Source organism: Antrostomus carolinensis, unplaced genomic scaffold (assembly GCF_000700745.2).
Source record: "Antrostomus carolinensis isolate BGI_N321 unplaced genomic scaffold, ASM70074v2 scaffold20261, whole genome shotgun sequence".
Classification (NCBI taxonomy): domain Eukaryota; kingdom Metazoa; phylum Chordata; class Aves; order Caprimulgiformes; family Caprimulgidae; genus Antrostomus; species Antrostomus carolinensis.
Window position 1 is genome coordinate 23,854 of NW_010295102.1, and position 8,354 is coordinate 32,207.

General features: G+C 54.1%; 1 protein-coding gene across 1 annotated transcript in view; it reads right to left on the bottom strand.

Annotated features, from left to right (window-relative positions):
• Window positions 1-5,715, bottom strand: part of TCF3 (transcription factor 3) — a 21,760-nt gene extending 16,045 nt beyond the window's left edge. Inside the window, exons 1-2 of the mRNA XM_029087446.1 lie at window positions 5,642-5,715; window positions 3,908-3,957 (exon numbers count right to left, since the gene is read on the bottom strand). The gene's annotated coding sequence lies outside the window, so the exon portion shown is untranslated. The remainder of the gene's footprint in view (window positions 1-3,907; window positions 3,958-5,641) is intronic.
• Window positions 5,716-8,354: the final 2,639 nt, after the last annotated feature.

Sequence of the window (8,354 nt, forward strand, 5' to 3'; positions counted from 1 at the left end):
ACTTTTCCTATAATTTGATTAAATAGCGGGAGCTGGGACAGGGAATCGAATGAAGCACGTCTAATAGCCCCGCGCCATCTGCCAGGGGCTGGCACCTGGCCAGCGCGCGAGGCTGGGCGGCCGCGGGCCGGGGGGGCCGCAGCGAGCTTCAACATCCATTTAATAAATCCAAAGCGAAAAGAAAAAGAATAAAATAGCAGGGATGAGCGGCCCGGGGTTGCAAAGCAGGAGGGAGTTCGCCTTGCTGTGTATCTGCTCAGCCCCACCATCCCCGAGCCCCCCCATCTCCTGTTGGGATGCTGGGGGGGGCCACGATTCACCGCCCCTCTAAATCTTTCATTTCACTGCTCAGCGCAGGGGAGGTTGTGAAAAACCAACTCTGCTTTTCCCCGCGTTGGCCGAGCGAGGAGCATCCCAGCCCCGTCGCGCGTGGGGGAAGCGGCCGAGCCAGCGGCCGCCGGCCAAGCGCCGCAGGAAACAGTAAATCAGCGCCAGGTCTCAGCTCCCCAACCCGCGGCCCCAAACCCTCGCGCCGGCGGCGGCCTCGGGGACCTCCAGGTGAGGTCATTTCCTCCGGTTAAAATTGCCAGCGCGGCGAGAGAGCTGCATGAAAAGCCCCAGCGCTGGGATTCGCAGGGTTTTGTGGTGTTGGGTTGGTTTTGCTGTTTTTTGGGGTTTTTTTTTTTAATTCTCCTCCCTGTTTTTCTTGCTGAAATGCATGAACTGGGGTGGGACTTCAGGCAGACTCAAGCTAAACAGAGCAGTGACCAGACTGTGAATTCGTGGGCTGAAACAGCTCCCAGCCACCCCACTCTCTGCAGCAACTAAATCCTTCAGGAACCGACCTGCACAAAATCCCTCTCTGCCTTCCTCCCTCTCTGCCTTCCTCCGGCAAAGCCGGTTGACGTGCGGCAAGAGCTCGGGGGCCTCATCCAGCCCCAGGTGCTGTGCCTGGACATGCCAGCCCACAGAGGAACACAGCCACGAGCACTAATCCTGCTTCCAGCCCCACATTACAGGGGCTCTGTACCCCAGGGGCAGCCCCAGAGTGTGCCACTGCCCTAGCTCAGCACCTATTTCACAAGAATTTACCCCAAAGGGCTGCGGGGCACAAGCACAGGTACCTCTGCACCCTCTGTGGTCACCCCTGCCAGGCATCACCCTTCTCACCCCTCTTCAACCATCTCACGCTGCCAGCGTCTCTTGGTGCCTTCAGCAGAATCACTCCCCTTTCAGCCACCTCAACTATTCAGCCACTGACCCCTCCGAGTTTTCAAAGCAGCTTGGGAATTACAGATTAAAGCACTTTATTTTAATAAGATGCTGATTAACCTATTTATTTTGCACGGGGTCCAGTGATAACAGGAGGCGGGATCCTGCGCAGGCAAGTCAGACAAGAAAGAGCCTTTGATCTGCTGCCTTTGAGGCCGGTGACTCCTTTTGCTCCACGCTTCTCTCGCCACCTCGATGCCGACTGCTCTTCCCAGGTGTGGAAATTCAAAAACAAAATGAGAAGCCAGAGGTCACGGCAAAGAGAGGGCAGCGGAAACGTGTGTTAATGTGCACTGGCAGCCCAGAAAGCCAACAGCACCTCAGGCTGCACCCAGAGCAGCGTGGGCAGCAGGTCCAGGGAGGGGATTCTGCCCCTCTGCTCTGCTCTCCTGAGACCCCACCTGCAGTGCTGCCTCCAGTGCTGGGGCCACCAACAGCACAAGGACATGGAGCTACTAGAGCCAGTGCAGAGGAGGCCACGAGGATGATGCGAGGGCTGGAGCAGCTCTGCTGTGAGGACAGGCTGAGAGAGTTGGGGCTGTCCAGCCTGGAGAAGAGAAGGCTCTGGAGAGACCACATTGCACCTTTCAGTACTTGAAGGGGCCTCTAAGAAAGATGGGGACAGACTTTTCCATAGAGCCTGTAGCAATAGGACAAGGGGTGATGGTTTTAAGTTAAAAGAGGGAGATTTAGACTAGATATAAGGAGGAAATTTTTTACACTGAGGGTGGTGAGACACTGGCCCAGGTTGGCCAGAGAGGTGGTGGAGGCCCCATCCCTGGAAACATTCATGGGTCAGGCTGGACGGGGCTGTGAGGAAGTTGATCTGGTTGAAGATGTCCCTGCTCACTGCCGGGGGTTGGACTAGGTGGCCTTGAAAGGTCCCTTCAACCCAAACCACTCTGTGATTCTATGATAAGAGGCAGCATCACCCGTTCAGCAAAAAACCTGGAGTTTTGTGGTCAAGGGCCAGTCAAGGTGACAGCCAGGGCTCTCTGGGCTGGAAAAGCCGGTGTGCAGGTGTCGGCTCAGACACAGGGAAAGGGCTGTGTTTTGGCAAAGGCCGAGCGGCTCTTCCTGCGGGAATTGGGGCCCTTTAGGGCATCTCCAGCACAACAGGCAGCAAGTCCCGTCAGCTTTGAAATCTGAGGCCAATAAAAGGCCATTTGTCGGGAGCGATGTTTTCCCCACACGTCAAGCGAGGTTTAAAAGCTCCGAATTTCACACAGAAACTCAACGCAGTGACAGGGATTCTGCTCTGAGCAGGTTTTCCCTGTTAAAACACAGACTCTTGGAGCAGCTCAGCACTGTTGACTGGAGATGCTTTCTGCACAATGGGATCTGCAGGGACCCTCCAACACCCTCTGGTCTGCAAACCCAACCCAGCGAGCCCTCGGTGCCTTCCTTTCCTTCCCCCACCCACCACTGCCAGCTTCGGGACCATTTCTGAGGGCAGAGACCAGTCTGGGCTCCAGCTCAACCCCAGTTTGGGCTCCAGCTAAGCCCCAGTCTGGCCTCCAGCTCAGCCCCAGTCTGGGCTCCAGCTCAACCCCATTTAGGGCTCCAGCTCAACTCCAGTCTGGGCTCCAGCTCAACCCCAGTTTGGGCTCCAGCTAAGCCCCAGTCTGGCCTCCAGCTCAGCCCCAGTCTGGGCTCCAGCTCAACCCCATTTAGGGCTCCAGCTCAACTCCAGTCTGGGCTCCAGATCAACCCCAATTTGGGCTCCAGCACAGCCCCAGTCTGGGTTCCAGCTCAACCCCAGTCTGGGTTCCAGCTCAATCCCAGTCTGGCCTCCAGCTCAGCCCCAGTCTGGGCTCCAGCACAGCCCCACTCTGGGTTCCAGCTCAACCCCAGTCTGGGTTCCAGCTCAATCCCAGTCTGGCCTCCAGCTAAGCCCCAGTCTGGGCTCCAGCACAAACCCAGTTTGGGCTCCAGTTCGCCTGCAGGACAGAGCCCACCCGTCCCCCTGCAAGCACGCAAACGCTCCAGCGAGGAATGCAGCCTCGGCTGCTGCACAGCCAGACAGCTCCCATATTCCTGCAGGAACCCTCCAGCCCGCTCCAATTAAGCTTTCCTGGAGATCCCATTACTTCCAGCCACAAAGACATTGTTCAGTTTATTCCCCTGGAACAGCCGCAGGAGCAGGGCTAACGTATCCCTGCAGCCTGCTCGGCTTTCTTATAAAACAGCGCAGGCAGCGCACACACCTGGAGCAGCCCCAGCTGCCCGCCCGCGTTACAGCCGCTCTGGTTTCCCTTCTGGAGTGCAATCTGATCACACTGAATATTACATTTCACACGGGCACTCGTGACACAACGTCAAACAGACAAGAACCAGCAAGGGCAGAGGTGATGGGTCCGGGGTCCAGCCGGGGAAGTGTCGCACGGGGAGCATCGCGGCTCCTCCTCTCCGATTAGTGCCCCAGCGCTGCAGGCTCACAGCGCTGCCCCATTTCTCCCACATAGGAAGCTGTAGCTGGAAAACCCTTCCCCATCCTGTTAAAATCCAAGCCCTCGATGTTTGGGGTGGCTGGACCCATAGGGCCAGCAGCTCTCGCAGCAAAGGGAGCAGGGATGCTCAGGGGATGGAGGAACAGGGAGGGGATACCTGCAGGGAAAACATTCCTGACACTTACCGAGGAGGGGAGTCCAGGAGGCACCTTCCGAACCTTTTTGGGCTGTCCATCTGGTTTAAAGAAAAGAAGAGAGGATCTAATTTTTGAAGGGGATTAGCAGGAGAGAAAACAACAACCTATAAGTCTCCAAGGATGGAAGATGCAGGTACAAACAGGGCTGAGATCTCAAATGTCCCGTAGTTGAGGAAGGATCAATAGAGAGAACGTCAGAGGATGAACCTCTCCTCCTCGTCTCACCTGTACCCTCGAGGGCAGGTTTCACCCACCAACAGAGTTCACAGGGGAGTCTCTCCCAAACCAGTGTGGTAAGAGGTGCTCACCCTGCAGAGAAGGGCTGCTCTTGCTCTTTGGAAGAGATTGAACCCACAAATAACCTCTCATTGGGGTTTTTTTTTCGGAAACAATTTAATTCGAAGCGGGTTTGTGTTGAGAGGATGCAGAAAGAACAAATGCAGGGATGGGGTTGTATTTTCATTTGTTCCTTTTACAATAATATACTTATTATATATCCTATATATATATATATATACACACATATACAGTGATATACTGAAGGGAAAGCAGGAAGGCAGGGATGGTGCTCGCCCCAGACTGGTCCCCCCCAGTCCACCTCACCAGGTCCAGCTCTGAGGGGAGAGGACACAGTGTCCTAGGGGAAAGGTGACAATTCAGGGAGGTGATGAGGGAAACATCTCAAGAAGTGGCTCAAGGGGAAGCAGTGCTTAAAAAATTGAGGGGTTTTTGGGTTTTTTTCAGTTCATAATTAAGGAAAGCCCCAGCTGGGGGGTGCAGGATGCTAACACAACAAGTCTGCCAAGCAAGGGACACTGCTGGGTTGTAGCTCAGAAATTCATCCCACACAATGACTTGATGCAAAAGAATCATCTTCCAGGCTGACAATGCAAACCAGCAACGTTTTAAAGCAGCAATATCAAAGTGGATGCCTTTTTCTGAAAAGCACTGGAAAGAAGACATGTAACACTGGGTCACTTCTGGTTTCGTTTGTTGGGGAAAGCCTAAAATAGCAGCAAGAAAGTGACCTTGGAGGGTGTGTGGGGGAACTATGACAAGAAACACAAGTTCTGGAGAACCGGGGCTTGTCTTCACTCGAAAGTTAAATTCACACCTGACCTTGGGCTTTGTTAAAAGCAAAATGGCTTATTCCCAGGGAGATCCAGACACTCCTGCTCTGGAACATGGCAGCAGGCAGGGAGAGGTCCTGGAGCAAACACTGTCTGTGTCCCAGGACACAGCCCCCATGCCCAGGCAAGCGCCTGGACCTCACACCACTTCTCAATGACTTGTTCCTGGCAGTCCCGTTTGCTTGCAGCAGGACAGGGGCTCCAAGGAGGGCCAGCAGCCATAAAAACAGCCTCAAAGGTGGTTCAAGGTTTTCCAGGAATGACTACGGATGTACAGTGTGGCCGGAAGCATTTTTAGAGAACCTCAAGTCATTTGCTGCTTTCACCTTTATCTGATGTTTTCCAGAAAGAAGGAAATTCTACAGCAGACTCAACCCAAATTCTCTTTTTTTTTAAAAAAAAAATATATATTTCCCTCCTCCCTAAAAAAGCAAATGCAGCCCTGTGTGTACACACGGCAGCACCAGTGCTTTCATTCCCAAAGGATGATCCCACGCAGCCGCCCGCCCAGTCGGCAGCGCCCGCGGTTGCCTGACCAAGCTGCAGGACAAACCAGAGCGGTGGCACCCGAGGGTGACACCAAGTGACTTACCTATGTTGCTCTCAGCACCTCTCCTGCGAGGATTGTTGGGGTAAGAAAAATACTGGGACCCTCCTTTCACCCCGGTGGGGGAAAGTGTGCTCGGACTTGCGATTCCCATTTCACTGGGCAGGAAACCAGTCTGCAAACAAGGAGACAGAAAAGCCCTTCCATGTAATTACGCTGGGAAACCACCGTGCTTGCTGGGAGAGAACAGAGCTGCCTTGAGCTGCACAAATTCAGCCAAGGGAAAAAAAAAAAGAGGAGCCAAAGGTCAAAAGGAAAAAAACAAATCTGTAGATATGGGGGCAGCTGTGGGGGAATATATGGATGTAAGAAAAGAGGCTTTCAAGCTGTGGTTTCTGGCTGGACCCCAGCAATGAAGCTCTCTACCAACCCAGGATGCAAACTAGCAGGTGCCATTACGGGGGAGCAGCGTGGTCCCATGCTCACTTCACTTCCCACGAGGGCAGAATGAGACCCTGGTGACAGTTTTATCAGCCCAAGATGCTGAAGGCAAAGAGGAGGTGATGGTACAGAATCAGAATCTCAGAATCACCTCGACTGGAAAAGCCCTTGAAGCTCATGGAGTCCCATCATGAACCCAACACTGACAAGTCCCCGACTAACCCATGTCCCTCAGCACTGTGTCTACACGACTCTTCAATCCCTCCAGGGATGGGGACTCCACCACTGCCCTGGGCAACCCCTTCCAATGCCTCAGAACCCTTTCAGCAAAGAAATTCTTCCTCACATCCAATATTGCAGAGCGCTCCCCACCTGCCTCGCCAGCCTACCCACAGAGCCAAGGGGGGAGAAGCATCTGCAGGGGCCAACGAGCTCTGCCCACGCAGGGCAAACTGACCGAGTCAGGACAAAACCCTTCCCTCACCACCTCCCAGGTTTTACAGCCAGGGATGACAGTTTCTGATGTGATCAGTGCTTTGGTGCCGGGGAGGACACACACTCGATGGGCACAGCATGTCTGCCCATCCTCAAAACACATCCAACCCAACAGCCTCATGCTGCCCCTCGCCCGGTGATGCCGTCAGGGACCTGGGCAGCGCAGAGGACAGACACAGTGCTCACCCCACAGCAAAGCCCCCAGCCTCCCACGTCTCTCCCACTGCAAAAGACAGGAGAGGACATGCAGCCAGTGGCCCATCTCATCTGACTGTGCCTCTTCCAGTCTCTCCACCAGCCGTAAAACCCAGCCCCGGCTGCCAGCACTGACGGTTTCTCTCCCATCCCCAGCACCGCGCAGCCGGACCCATTGTGGACGATGCAACAGAGCTGCAGTGTCTCTGCTGGGGGTGGTTTTCTCTCGTATTTTATCAGGGAAAAGTCAAATCTCTCTTTTCTAAAAAGAGGAAACTCCTCCCTCGTGTTTATCCCCGCTGACCTTGGGCACTCTGGGAAGCAGCGCGGAGTCGGCAGGAGCCAGAGCCCAGGGATGGAGCCTTTGCTCCAGGAGCACGCCCAGCATTGCCCCTTTCACCTCGGGAGAAAGTTAAATGTATTTATGTGGAATTTAAGAGGGCTGGCAAAGGGCCTTTAAGTAACAAAAGCTTGTCTCTGACCCATCTTCCGAGGGCAACACGTTGAAATAAAGGAGGATTTCAGGCTTTTCAGAAACTGGAAAGAAAACCCCACTGCTTTAAAACTCCCATCTCCTCCAGAAAGGGGTCAGAAAGGGGTCGGGGAGTGAAAGAGGAGCTCATGTATTCACAGCTGGTGAAATTCCTGCAATCTGTTCCACCGGTCATATTACCTTCACACTGAAAACGCTACGCACCATGGAGCAGCGTGGCCAAGAAAAGTGTGTGGCACAGCACCTCAGAGGAGATCCCGGAGGAGATCCAGGAGAAGATCCCAGAGGAGATCTCAGAGGAGATCCCAGAGAAGACCCTGGAGGAGACCCCAGAGGAGATCTCAGAGGAGATCCCAGAGAAGACCCTGGAGAAGACCCCTGAAGACTGGGTCACTGCTGCCTGGCTCCTCGAGCAGATACGTCCAGAGAATCACTGAGATTTTAAGGCAATTTCCCAAAGAAAGGGATTTTCTTCCCCTTCCCTCTCCCTGGGGACACCTCCAGAGATGGTTAAGGGTCAAATGAGGAGGGAGTCGCAGCTCTGCCCCAGAGGAGGGCATTTTGGGGGGGAACGTGCTCCCCATCCAGGGCATCTGCCACTGGACAATTTTCCAGCACTTTTCAAAAAGGAAAAAAACAGGTCAATCCCCCCACACCCCCCAAAAAAAACCTGGAGCCAGAAGCAACAACTGTTCTGGGGGCCGCAGCGAGCGTGCAGACGGCCCCGCTCGCCTCCCGCCGCCCCGCACAAGAGGGGTTTTGTCTCCCCTCCACATCAAACGGGCTCCATCTCCCGCTCTGCCACCCGATCCGGACCCGCGCGCCCGCGCCAGGGCCTCTCCCAGCCCGCGGCACCATTTGCCCACCCCATTTCTGTTACCTTATATCTCCCCCTCCTCCATGAAACTCCAGCAAAACCGTAACATTAAAAAGCGAGGCTTGGCATCTGTCCCGTTTTTATTTTAGCAGCTTCAGTGGTAAATTAAATCCACTCTGGCACAGACAGCCAGCACAGCTGTTTCAGCAAAGGAAACATCCTCAGTTCAGAGAAAAGGAAATTATGACAAATTTGTGTAAAATTAAAACATGTAATATGTGTGTGTGTGTGTGTGTATGTACATGTATAAAATAAAA